Source organism: Rhamphochromis sp. 'chilingali', assembly GCF_963969265.1.
Source record: "Rhamphochromis sp. 'chilingali' genome assembly, chromosome: 19".
In the NCBI taxonomy this organism is placed as follows: domain Eukaryota; kingdom Metazoa; phylum Chordata; class Actinopteri; order Cichliformes; family Cichlidae; genus Rhamphochromis; species Rhamphochromis sp. 'chilingali'.
This window is the reverse complement of record NC_137946.1, coordinates 2486790-2501384: the sequence shown is the minus strand read 5'-3', so window position 1 is coordinate 2501384 and position 14595 is coordinate 2486790.

Below are 14595 nucleotides of genomic sequence, written 5' to 3'. Positions count from 1 at the left end.
GTGTCCCACTTGGTGCTGATTTGTGGATGTTCATCTGAAGTGCCGCACAGCTTTTGTGTTTCTTTGTTTCAGTGTCCAGTTTTATAAAATAAATGCACAAGTGGATATTGTTGGGAAAGGACTTTGTTTGTCATATATACTGATATATTGAAAACAGATGTGGGTGCTGTTTATTTCGAGCAAATATTCCACTCTCATTGTGACTGTGGCCCAAAGGTTGAATTCATTTTTCTTTGAGGTTTGTTTTGTTTTTTTGCATCAGAAAATTTAGGAGGTTGACGATCACCGTTCAGCTTCGTTAAAGTATTTCATCAACCCGGGCGACCACTAGAGCACGAGGACGAGTTCAGGCCCAACTGCTAAAACTGTACGTTCATCCATACGCACAGCTTTGCCTTAAAGCAGATAAACCATGTGAGCCTGGCATGCAGTTAAAAATGCAGCCGTTCTCTCAAGTTGCTCAAATAAATGGCCGAGGCAAATAATTCAGACGTTTCTTCTCTTGCTGCAGTTCAAGCGCGTCACAGTAAATCAATCTTTTGCCCTCGCAAATCTTTCATCTTGAGCTTTCATTTGAAGGACAACTTTTCTTTTTCTTTTTAACCAGAAGAAAAACCAATAGATGTGTTGAGGGAATCAACTTTATATACACGCATATTTATTTCAGCCTCCCCTTCATTTGTAACATAAGGGTAATTTTGAGTGGTAGCCAGATTACCCGCTTGCTTTAATTGCTTCCATATTTCTCGGGCTGTATGAGGTAATACCATTTATCTGGCAGAGGACTGAGAAGGAAGGGCAGCCAGCAAAGCCATTATATGTGATTAGCACTGTTTGCAGCACTGATTTGAGTTGTGAATTGTCTGATTGGTGACATGCATTGTGGGAAAAGAGCAAAAATTGTTCAGCTAAAGAAATAGCAAGGTGGAAACCAGCATCGATTATTAATAATCTGCTACTGAAAAGTCTTTGAACGGCCACAGACATATTAGAGACACTTACTATAACACTCACTGGCATTACCGTGGCCTCCTGAGTCATTTTTGATCGGGACATGTCCTTCAGCATGCAAGCAAATAAAGGTGGCCTTCATTCATTGTACAATATCTCTAAAATATTGCCTAGACTTGTGTAACTAAGACAGCTAAGTCTTAGTTATCTAAGCTAATGGTTAGTTTAATCTGCAGTAGTGTGTATATGGCAACATAGGTCTTTTCTTTCACATGCATGACAAACAGAAGCTGTAGTTGCAGTTAAAACGCGACCACAGAGGACAGCAGCCATGGCTGAAGGTGGTGATGGTGAGGTTTGCCAAATGGCCTGGTTCTTTTACATGTTCTACTTTGAGCACTCAAAGCACATTACAGCCATGCAGACGGGGATCAAACCACCAACCTTCCGGTTAGTAGGTGCCCTGCTCTACCACCTGAGCTACCAGCCACCCCGTGGATACTTAGATGGGTATCCGGTGATCCATCTGCTGGGACTACAGCCGATCTATTGCTGTGCTTTATTAGTTCCAGGATATATATACATAATATCTATATTCATTTCACTTGTGTTTATTTGTTAAAGCATATAACTGACAAGGAAGTTACAGTGCTCTCTGTATTTGTGAAACACCATCCTCGCCAAATTGATGTAATATCTGACATATGCGATGGCTGAAAATATCCTCTGAGAGTAAAGAAGGTTCGTTTGGTTGCCACAGTGGATGCACCCACATATTTTATGCCAGATGCCCTTCCTCATGTGTTTATCTGGGCTTGGGACCAGGATTGTGTTTCCTGCTGGTCTCACAGTGGGACTGTCTCATGTGTACGGTGAACTGGTTAACCACTACACCACAGAGCCACCTAAAGCCACCTTCTAACAATGTTGCAGCAAACACGTGTCCTACCAGTATGTTACTAACCCCTGGTTAATATCCTGAACAGCTTCTTCTTCTTCTTTTGACAATTCAAAGTTTTTCTTTGTTGTTTGAAAGACTCTGCTGTGGCATCTCTGAGCTAGAGACCTCAGCAACAGTAGTCCTGAGACTGGGCTGAACCCTGGGCTCGGCTTTAAAACTACGCAGTGATGTAGCCAGGCAAGAACAGGCTGCTACACTAAAGCCTCACCTCCCCTGATACATCCTGGCTAGTTTTATCAACACTGCTTGTGTGTGGCCTTACAATCTTGTGTCGATGCTCATTAAAACTACACAAAGAGCTTCACGGCAGTCTACGCGAACCTGTTTAGACATGGATCCGATGACAACCGCACAGCTAAAAATAGGAGTGCGAATACATTCAAGATGCACCGCGAATCTAATCACACAAACCACATTTGGAACACATAAGACTGCAGTGTTAGTAAGTACAGGACAGCACTGAGTACTTCCAGCCCACATTAGACACGCATACAGTGTAACATGTGTGTGAACACAAGTAGGTTGTGTTTTCACACTCATATACATCATATTCCCAGTAAGGTCCAATTCAGTCCACGTCAACACACAACAATGAAGGAAACACATACAGCAGCAGCACAATAAATGTCATTTATGTGGAAGACGTGATGTGATGTTACTGATGTGAAAATGATGTGCACGTCTTCTGCACGCACTGACTGGTGGGAAGTGAGGTTTGTGATTGCTGCGGCGAACATCTGCTTCCTAAGATACTTGAAATGAGCAAAGGCATTAGGTACGGGGCGAGCGGGGTGAGGAGTAAGTAAGGGAAGACTAATCTGTATTTGAAGAGGAATAACCAGAGTGCCATTACGAGGAGCGACTTGGTGTGAAGGGTCAAAGCGATTAGCACCCATCTCTGTCACGTCCTGCTGGGGAGCACAATTCAGATGTTCTGCCAGCGGAGCCGCTCGCTCCTCTTTCCTCCCGCTGCCCCTCTCGTGGCCCAGCAGGCTGCACATTTCCAGCTCTTTCTAAATAGTCAAGTCCTAATATTTACTTCTTGCTTTCAAAGCCCAGGCAGAGCGGGAGCTGGGCGCAGTCGTCCATGCGGAGGATGGAGGTGGCAGGAACTGATGCTCTCATTAATTCTACAGAGTGAAACAAACACTTGGCCTTTCGGGGCATTGTGTGACTTTTGGAAAGGGCACAGCTGGAGCAGCCCTGTGTGGAGTTTGTAGCTGTGTGTGTGTGAGCGTGTATTCATATCTTTAAGATAAGAGAACTCTTTATTAATTCTAAACAGACTAAAGAGCAGAATTCTGAATCTGCAGCCAGTAAATTAGCTCTGTGCAGCAAAGTTTATCCAATGCTGAGTAAATGATGAAGGAAGCCTTTTCTCTCGCCGCTGAACCTGCACCCCGTGAACACGCCGACTTTCCGCTGTGTGGAACGGCCCGCAGCTCGCAGATGTCTGATTAACACCGTCTTCTCAGTCGAGGTTTGCACGTGTGATTGCGCAGCTTGTCATAAACGGTGTACAGATTTGTCATGTGTTGTGTTTATTATTACAGCACCCCTGCCTCCTCCCATCACACCATTTAACTTTGGCAAATTGAGATGAAGACGCGTGACAGATTGTTTCCTCTGGTTTTCCAGTTCTGTCATTTTCCTTTTTTCCCTCTTTTCTCCGAGGTAGAGACAGATTATTGTCAGTGAGGTCTGATAGAGCACATTCCTACACGGATCTGTTCCCCGAAGAATCTGAATTGCAATCTTCTCTCCACAGTTCACAGCTGTCCAGGTTAGGCAGCCATGCTCATGGAGACCGACGGTAGATGCTTTTGCCTGATTTTGACAGATTTCTATGTCATGGTGCTCACACTGAAACAAGCAGCTCTGTTTGCATAAACATGGCACATTATTTCACAACATGATGTTGGTGTTCGTATAAATGACTACTTTCATGAGTGCTTTTTTCTGCAAGTTTCTCAATCGTTTGGTTAGTTAAATAAAGTTTAACTAGTTAAATAAAGTTTAATAGTTTAAATAAAGAATGAAATCTACCATCTGATAAAATGTAATCAGCTAAAAAGCGTGTGACTTTTACTTTCTTTTCAGTTACTCGGTTTGAAATGAGAGGGGATTTACATGAGCCTCTTGTTGTGTACCTCTGAAAACCGTCAAAGTGGACTATCCCTCACGCCTTAAGTGCGTTTGACAGAAAAGACCCAGAGCACTTCACAGTGATGGATGGCCCCCTCAGCACAGGCGTCCTCACACTTCTCTTCAGCCGGCCAGCTGTGGATTAACACTACAGCCTCGACTGCTGGCCCCAAATCCTCTTTCAAAATCTTCTGCTAACTTCTGCGGTTTCCCCACCGCTGTCCTCCAAACACTGACCCTCCGTCTCCCCTTTTTGACCCGACGTCGGCCTCCGGCATTCCTCGCTGCATCACATGGCCCTCGAGCTCAGCTCGGTCTGAGAGATCCGAGTACCAGCGCAGTGCCAACATTCCAGCCTGGCGGGCGTTTTGTTGGAGGGATTTCCTGTGAGCTTTCATGCCAGCGTGGTACAATTACTGCTGCTCACCAATCACTGGCTGTGACAGTTGGACACAGGGCCAGCGGTGTTGAGGTGCCACTTTGAACTGAGTGCTCACTGGGAGGCCATGCATGCATTTTTTTTTTACCGAGTTAATTAAAGATGTCAAACTAGATGAGCAGAGAGAACAGAAAGGAGGCATCCTGCCCTGAGAGGTCCCTCCACCACCTCTCCAATGTTTTCCTTTCCTCTCAAAGGTCACTTTTTCTTATCAGTCTGATTGTCTGAAGATGTGCCGCAGTTCGACCACACAAGACTCACATTAGTTTTAAATTAGATCATGTTTTAGCAAAGATTAAATCAGCCCAACTGCTCAACGAGGTGCAGCTGCGTGTCCAGCTCTATTTTGGCTCGAACACTTGAGGGTGCTTTGATGAGGACCCTGGAATGAATCTCGGAATCATTCATCCTTGCAATATCTCACAGATACGCCTTTGGTCTATCTGATCGTCTTTGCCAGACTTTTAATCGGTGTGTTTACATTCTTAACTCTGGCAGCGTTTTGGATGTGCGCTGGTGCGAGTGTGGTTTTCAGGAATGGAAATTGTTAAAGGTTGTTGCTTTTGCATATGTCCTTTGAGCTGTCTCTGTCACACACTCTCACATGTGTGCACACTTTCAGTGGGCTGGTTTCTATTGGGGTGAAGGTCAAAGCACAGATGCTACTTGAACCGCTTTAATAAAAGCTGATTAACAGAGGACTGGAGACCATTTGAAATGCATCTAAAAGCAGAAATCTTGATATCAGTACTCCCTTATGCCATCCTCAGTCTGGAACGTAGAGTCGGTCAGTTTTTTTCCATTGATCCTGAATTCTCCTTTAGTCTTTCAGCTGTTGCTGTGTCAGTGTGCATTTGTTCAATTTGTAAAATTAGATTCAAACATCTGCGCCTCAAACCTTGGCAACGAATATCATTCCTGCTTAACTGCAAGTGAGTGATTTTTGCCGAAGGTAAATAGATTCCGAGAAGAAGAAGAAGGTCGGAAATCTTCTTTGGGCCGTAATCCTGGAAAGTGGCAAAACCTCAATTGCTCTCAGATTTGTCCTTCTGTCTGCCAAACAAGACCAGGGGTGCTGAAGCACTTCAGCTGTGGCAGCACAGGGACAAGAGAAACCAATTATCTGCAACGACACTTTTCATCACGAGTTTAACCTTATGGTTGGAGGGAAAAATTATCTGTCTGAGCGGCTGCCAGTCAGCGTAAAAGAGAAGTTTTGGCCTTGAAGCTGAGAGGGGCACATGAGATGGTCCCCACATGAAAGACCCTGCATGGCTTTGTGCTTTAATCACTGCTGGCCCTGGCTGGGAGGAAACATGTCTGCACATTTGGAATCTCGAGCTGCATCTTTGCTTGTTTATTTCTTATATTCCATTTGATAGATGGCAATCAGCTGCTTTCAGTGTCGTCTGCTCTTCATACTCTGTCTGTCTGAAGCTGAAACTGGACTAAAACAACCCGCAGACGTTCTCTCGATCTTCTGTTATTAGAATGGCGCTGATGCTTTCAGTGGCCACGGAAGAAATTCCACATTAGCACTTGTTTACTTTTAGATGCTGCTCTAACTGCCATAGTCCTTCTGCCAGAATCAATTACCACCTTCAGAGCTGCAGCTGCTCTTAATAAAAGCTCAGTGAGTCAGAAAACACCTTGGTTCTACATGGAGCGATATGCCAGGGAATCAAACTAGCATACTTCCTCCTTCTCTGCATGCCAGAGCAATGTGTTTGAGCAGCCATCCCTAACACAAATGATTTATTATGAGTACCTATGCACCAGTCTCCCCGCCTGACCTCATATACAGACCAGAGGACGATGTTATTTCTAGGGTTTAAAAATTGAACGTTAGTGTTCAGGTCATGAAGAAACTCCTATGAGGAGAATCTTTGCTCTGAATCTTTCCACTTTCTCGTGTACGTCTCTGCGTGTTTCTCTTGTAGTTATTTTCGTTCTTTAAACGCTCTACTGACCTTGCACTTTCCTTGTTTCCCTCAGGCCTGGGTTGCTGCAGCTTGTCTGGTGCTACTTGCCTCCATGGGGCCATGATCATTTCCTGTGCACCCCTCTGCCCTTTCTCTTGCTTACAGTGGCTCTAATCCCTCTGGCTGCGCTCTGCCTGCCTGCAGCCTGCCAGCAGTGGGAAGCATTACTTTTAAAATGGAAATTATTACCTTATGATTGTTGCTTCACTTGTGTTTCACCAAAAACTATGAAAAAAAAGAAGCAAATCTTAAGTGACTTTGGTCAGAGCCCTCTAAGATACTAAACATTTTGTATTAAAATTAGTAAGAAAATAATATGAAAAAACACAATTTTCATGCTATTAAAATGCTTTAATAATCCATCAGTTACATTTATTGTTTTTATTTACTGTAAACACAAGGAAGCTGACACCACCAACAAAGAGTGACAATGAGTAAATATTAATGTAGGTACACACAGTGTGGTTGAATGTATTAGGACAAAATGTTATTATTCTTTTCTCTAAACTTACATTTATTTGCTATACAACACCCAGAGTAGCTAATTAAATGATCATCTGAGGAGTCAAACAGTAGTAGACATTGCGTACAGTACAAATGTATATATATGTGTAACACAGTCCACTGCTTTGACAAAAGGTTGACATTACGTGTGATATCAAAGCCGAGCTCCGTGTTGCTCCGTGACTCAGAGTGGACATCCTGGAACAGACTGGCTGACTTGCTGTGGTGAGGAGAAGCGAGCTTTGGAGAAGAGTTTAGCGGTTACATGGAAAATGGGTTATTTCTGACTCTTGAAATAAATAACACACACACACACACACACACACACACACACACACACACACACACACACACACACACACACACACACACACACACACACACACACACACACACACACACACTGCGTGAAGCAGTGCTTCTTAAAACACACAGAACAGATAAACATGTAGCTCACGTTTTATCCAAATTGAAATGCACATGTCGTCCACAGAAGCCAGAAATGAATGAGTGCGCCTGGGCCAGCGCTCAGCGCGGCTCACTCGAAAAGTGGCTGCTTACAATTACAATTAGACGTTACACGACTGTGGCGATAAATATGTTGAAACAGAAATAGCTACCAGCATACCATAGCCAGTTTTTGAACTCCGAAATCCTGATTTGTGCTGCGTTGTCTCCACTTTCATATGTTCAGCTCTTGATTGGGAGCTGCTCATTAAAAGCTCATAAGGTAGAAATAATCTTTCTGCAAGCCATTGTCCCAGTTATGGTGAGAAACTGTTATTGTTAAGCAACAGCTGGATGCAATAAAATCCAGAACACACCACCTGCATGCACAGCCCTACACCTCCATAACTTATTTGATCTATTTAGACGAACAACAGTGGAGTTTTCTATGGCACAGTTAGCTTATCGTATTAAAATAAGCAGCATATTCCAACGTTACTGATGCTACTGAGATTACTTGCTTTTCCACATGCTAATGGAAACAAGTCCACACACTTCTGGGAATAAAAAGTCGTGATCGATGCCAGAAACTCACACTGGGCCGAAGGGGAAGTAGAAAGAAAGGCTGCTTGAATCCTATTCGGTTCAGTATCCATGTGGAAGTGTGGAATAGGATGTCACACCGGGACACAGAGGAGCATGTTCACTTCCCTCGGGTGTGTTTAAACCCTACATGTGCTTGTAATCATCAAAATGACAAACATCAGTAGAGATAACACGCAGCCTCGTGTGTTTGCTCAGGTATGTTCTCTGTGTGATGCAAAGTGTCCAGATGCTCCTATAATTGCAGCACACCCTCTTTTTTTTGGTCTTAACATTAAATACCATCATCCTTTAATTTGCGGAGCACTTTGAAAGAGAAAAAGAATAGTTTCAGCTCAAAAGTCATTAGAGTATTCTGTAACACAGAAGCTTGAGCTGTGGGCCACTGCTGACACTGTCATCTCACTGGAGGGCCACTTTAGCGTTCAGGTAGTACAAAAAAAACAAGAAAAAACCCAAAAATATTTTTTTGTTTTTATTTAAAATATTATATAACAAGACAAAACTCCAAAAATTCAGATTTAACAAAATCAAAATGCAGACATAAGTGTAGTCATGAGTTTGTGACTCTCACACTGAACTAACACAGACAATCCCTCAGCATGTTTGTGCTCTCCGCTCATATCGTCTTCATATTAAATCATTTTTTGCTTTTTAAAGAATTGATTTTAACATTGCATTCAACAGCAAACAGAAAAAATAGCTTCAAGGGTCAAATTGCGTTTTATTTTTTCATGTCAATATACAGACCGCAAGTAGGGGTGACGTGGGCCGCGAGTGGCCCCCGGGCCGCGAGTTTGAGACCCCTGCCTCTATGTTATCTGTATAAGCTGTGTCTTAAAGCCTTATACAGATAACAGTGGGAATGTTTCATGGCCAATCACTGATTAAAAATATTGATTGGAAAAAAAATCAATGACTGATCCGCTTTGGTTTGGCATCTTTGACTCTGACTTTTTTAAGCTGACTTTATTATTACAGAGGGAGACATCCAGCAAGAGTTTTGAATTTGATAGTTTAATATGATATGAAAAATGACAGACAAATATTCTGTTAATGATCTAATTATTCCAGTGTTTAGAATAAGCAATTTGAAAGTATTTATATATATTTACTTGATGAAATTAATGCAGTGCATTCGTTCACATTTGCGCTTTAACACGTGCAGTCACATTCTGCTTTGAGTAATGTTTCTGTCCGGTATATATGTTGTGCAATTACTTTGTTAGAAAAATATTTTTAGGATTACATCTACTCCTTCTCATGTTCAAGGTTTACATGTGCGCAGAATTTTCAGACAGATGGATGCCAGCGACGTTGAGGCAGAGCACAGCGGCGCTAAGCACAAGCCTTACTGGGTGAAGCGGGTCCGACTGGCAATTGTCAAACTAACTTACATCCTTCTGTGTGCTTATCTGATAAATTAGCACAACGCAAACACGCAAAGTCCTCGATCGATCAGTCACTGTCACCTGAGCTGAACTGGACCCAGTTTCACTCTATAATAGACATCAGTAACAAACTGTATTTGCACCGCTGTAGTGATTTACTGTTAACAAACAATGACTCATTAGTAATGCTCTATTCCATGTTAGCCTGTGTGTGTGTGTGTGTGTGTGTGTGTGTGTGTGTGTGTGTGTGTGTGTGTGTGTGTGTGTGTGTGTGTGTGTGTGTGCGTGCAGCGTTTTGCTGTTAAACTCTGAGCATAAATCATTCTGCACTGCTCGAGCATCCAGGTAACAATAAGCAGAGCACATTCTGAGTGGAGGGGTTTGTTTTCGAAAAGATTTGAAAGACAAATCATCCCCCCCCCCCCCCAAAAAAAATGAGTTCAACTCGGAGGCATACAAGCTCCGAGCTTTAGTTGAAGTGATTACAGAACACTGAATTCGCAAGATTATGAGATCGGTTATTAAGCATATGCATGAATGAACAAAGATACGTTCTGTTCTGCGCCTTTACCGAATCGCGGTGCAAAAGTTCAGTGCAAAGCTGCAACTTGCTGCTGTGCACCGGTGCTTGCTGTTTATGTGTTTCTCTGTGCTTGCGGGGTTGCATTCTGTAACCCGCTTTCCCCCTTTGAATGGAAAATGACCTGAATAATGAGAAGTGGATGTTGAGACACACTCTACTGACAGACAGTCATTCAAAAAGATGTGTTTGCTTGCTTGAAAAAGGCAACAATGAAAATTTGGTCATCAACTCAGGTAAACATTATTAGCAGTCTCTGATAGCAACCACAGCCATACACAGAGTCTAAGTTATGGCTTTGATGTTTCTCATACTGTCATAAACATTTATACTTCAATTAAAACCATATTTCATTTCTCACACAAGCTGTTTATGAGTCATTATACACCCAAGGCATGCAATCTTTTGAATCTCACCCTCTATTTGTAATGACAGCTAGACACAGCAGAGAAGAAAGATGGATCAAATATTTACTCTCTCCATTGTTTTTCTGCTGGCCTCTCCTGTTTCACATGCTGAGGTATCCAATAGCTGTAAACAGATTCATCTGAAGAATCATTAACAAATGGAATTTGGCAGGTTTCCTTTGTGTTTAGTCCCCTATTATAATGAAAGCAGAGAGCGTTGGCAGTCTGGAAGACGTTTCAAATAAAGTGATACTCGAGGTTTTGATTATAGTCATGTGAATCATATTTAGATATCCAGGGTATCACTGCAGGATAGCAGCACTCAGCACAAGAACAGTTATTATAATCCATGCTGTTCAATCAAAGCGGTTTTCAAAGTGCTGCCGAAGGGTTTTCAAGAATGATTAGGGGGTTGCTGAACGTTGTCTACCAAACTCTACGGCTGATAAGCCAGACCTCTGGTATTCAGCTATAAACACTCATCTTTCATTTCTATGGCAACAAACAAACAAACCACCGATTCAAAATCTCACGTCACACAGAGAAGCCATCACTCATGGTTACAAACTTTACTACCTTTGAGGAATTATCGGATTTTTTAACAGCAGGAAGGTGAAATAACAGTTTTTTAAAAAGAACTTCAGACCACACAGCAAGACTAGTTTGTCCAGTTTTGATACATGTAAATATAACAACTGAGCGGTGAAATAGGTGAGCTAGCTGCCCTTACGCACTCTTATTAAAGAAAGGGACTATTGTTACTGAAGTATCATGTTTTTGGCTTTGAAATCTGACTGATGCTGCATCAGCACCATAGACTGTATATAAAGGATGGATGTGGCCACAGTGACACAAGTTATTGGTTTGGACTCTTCATTGTGAATACACAACATTACTCCTCAGGCCATATTAGAAGTTTTGAGCCAGATATCCGATGTGAGTGGAAGCCTAATATATCAGCTAACACACGCAAACTGTAAACTGTACAGGGGTATTGGCACAGACACCTGCTAATTATGGCTACGTAATGATAAAACGCAACACTCGACAAAAAAGAAACACAAACTTCTTGTAAGGTTTGCACACAGCGGACCATTATTAGTCGAATGGTTCTCCGTGTTCCTAAAAGGAGGAACACTACAGTTCCAGTTCAGTGACTGCAATTCGCAAAAGCCGAATAGCTGTCCTGTAGGGGTGCAACGATACTCGTATCGATATTGAACCGTTCGATACAGTGCTTTCGGTTCGGTACACATATGTATCGAACAATACAACATTTTTCATTTATTTTATCAACTTTCCTTCTGACGATGCTGCCTGTGTTGAGCGCTCAGTGGATCTGCGCTCGACAGTGCAGCCTAGGCGGAGTAGTCGAACGCAGATTCACTGAGCGCAGGGCAAGCTAGCGAGACAGAAGTTAAGCTCGTTGCAACATGGCAAACTGAACCTCCCCCACCCTCATTCAGATCTGGCGTTTGGAACTATTTTGGTTTTCATGTGACGTATGACCCTGAAGGTAAGCGCGTCATGGACTAAAGTAAAACAGTATGTTGGATGTGCCACGCAATGCTTAATTACATTGGTGGGAGCTAGTGCGTTAGTGCAGTTAGCTCGTTAACGTGTTGGCCGTCTAGCCCTACGCACGGGGCGATCCGCGGTAGCTCGTTAACGGAGATTTGCCGTGTTGTGGCGTTAACGTCATTTTAGATTAACGCTGACAGCACTAGTGGGAACACAACGAATATGACTGCACATTTACTCCGACATCATCCTCGTGCAAAGACAAGTGGAAGCAGACAAAAACAACAAGCACGCATGCTACAAACTTTACCCGAGTCATTTAGACAGCCGTTAGCACAGGATTCTCCTTATGGGGACCTGATATGTTTAATATGCTGCTGAGAATATAGCCCAGAAGAAGCGTATAGTAGAGCTTTTATTTTGAAAGAGACATTTCTCTGTAATAAACTCTCTTTTCCAAAGATGAGGGATTTCTCCATCAGATAGATTTATTATTTTATTACTTTGTTGTTTCAGCAACATTAAATTTAAAAACTGTACTTTTGAGTTAAAATATAAATTTATAATTTTAATAAATGACAAATTAAAAAGGCATGAACATTTTTTTGTATCGAAAAAATATCGAACCGTGACACCAAAGTATCGAACTGCACCGAACCGTGAATTTTGTGTATCATTGCACCCCTACTGTCCTGCTAAGTCTTATCTTGCCACAACCTAAAGTCAATATCAAGTCCATCCAGTTCCCACTGAGGCTGCTCACTTGTTTATCTAGTATAACTGTCCTGCCTCGAGAGGCCACTGGAAGGACTGCACTTTTTAAAACTTTCACATCAGCACTTTCAACCTAACAGGTTACTGCTTGACCAAAACCAGTAATTATAGTTTTTTCAGTTCAAAGCATTCCTCAGTTCCTCAGGCACTCATGTTTAGTTTCAAATGACCAAGATAAGAAGGGTGAAAGCTTGAGGCTTTGCAATTACACTTCATTAACCAATCAGTTAGTGAAGTCTGAGGGTGAAGCCATCTTTGATATACAGGCTCTGAGTTTGTCCCTTAACTATTCACCTATTTTAATGTTTGTAATCATTCTAGGTTTCAATCACTGATTGTGATATATTTTTAATATCACAATAACATCTGTGTGCTTTCAGTGCAGCACTTTGATATTAATGATTTATTCTATGTCAGCATGAACATCTACTCCTGATCCCAACAATTAAAAACATGAAAAACATGTCGTCACTGAAGATGTTTAATGAGAATGAAAATACTATAATACTACTAATAATAAATAATGACACTTGGAACAAAAGCACAGCGTCAAAACTAATAACCATAATAATGAAGATGACGATAATGAAAGTGAGGCAGACATGAAAGTAAAGTCTGTTTCTCTGGCCGAGGTCTCTGCTTTAATAAACTCAGTCAGGACTCTGTGAGCAGCGTAATAAATCTGCATCTCCTCGCTCCAATCCTACCTTCCCTCCTCTGACAACATGCGGAGAAAGCGGCCACGGGGTATTTAGTTTCTCTTGAAATCCCCAAACCAAAGCACTGATGAGGACCTGAGATGTAGCGCTCACTAGGGAACAAAGAGATTTTATTGGAGGCCGTCCCTGCAGGGAGTTTCTGGCCATTATAGAAGCTGAGCTGTCTCTGCTGCTCCCTGTTGTTGTGGGATTACGGGGTGAAGGCCAATCTGACCTACTGGAGTGAGCTGCGGAGGTCAGGCAGGTCTGTGGTGATGGCCCCTGCCCCCAAAAGCATTCCTCTGCAGCACACTGGTCACTGATAAATGCAAATACAGACAATAGGTGCAATCCCCTGGCACGATACAAGCCGGCACAGCTGACATCTTGGAGCTGGAAGCAATAATTTCAGGCAATTTGAAGTCAAAATGTTGATGAATCAGCCGTCGTTCTGTGCATGAAACCTTTTATATTTGCTTTGCTAAACATGCCTGAACAGTCTTTCTTGGGAGAAGTCCTGTGGTCCTCTTGATATGTTTTTATTTCTCCAGAAACAGCTGCAGCAGTGGTTTCATTATAATAATAAGGGAGGAAATGTGAGATTAACACGAACAGCAACAATCACAGACGACAAAGAAAAGAGCAACACCTGCAGAAAAAAATCTCACAGCCTTCATTTCAGCCACCGCTGTTGCTGTCACTGCGCCATTCACATCGTTTGCTGTTTCTCACCTGAAGCAGTTCCAGTTAATACTTTTGTCAACAACCGAGTGTTTTCACAAGGATGTAATTTGTCTCTGCTGCTTCTGAATTGTCCTAATTTGCTTTCCTTTTTGTGTTAAAGCCTTTTTTATGACTTTCCATTTGTTATATCACTTATTAGCAGAGAACTGTTGGGCTCTGTGAGTCAGAACACCCAGAACTGACAATTAGGAAGGATTTGTTTATCCTGCTGTGATCAGAGGACAGGGTCGTATGATGGCAATGCTTCACTCTCAAAGCAGAGATAAACTGAAACTGTCAGCATCTGCCAGCAGGTGTTTAAGTCCATCGGACAGAAGGGTCAAACATTTTGCTGATCTCCGATCTTCTATTGTCTGACATCAGCATGCATTTCTTCCTCCTGAATGTGATCCAAAGCTGCGAGTCAAAGTCCACCCAGTCCAGCGTGAACGCAGCCAGTCTGTGTTAC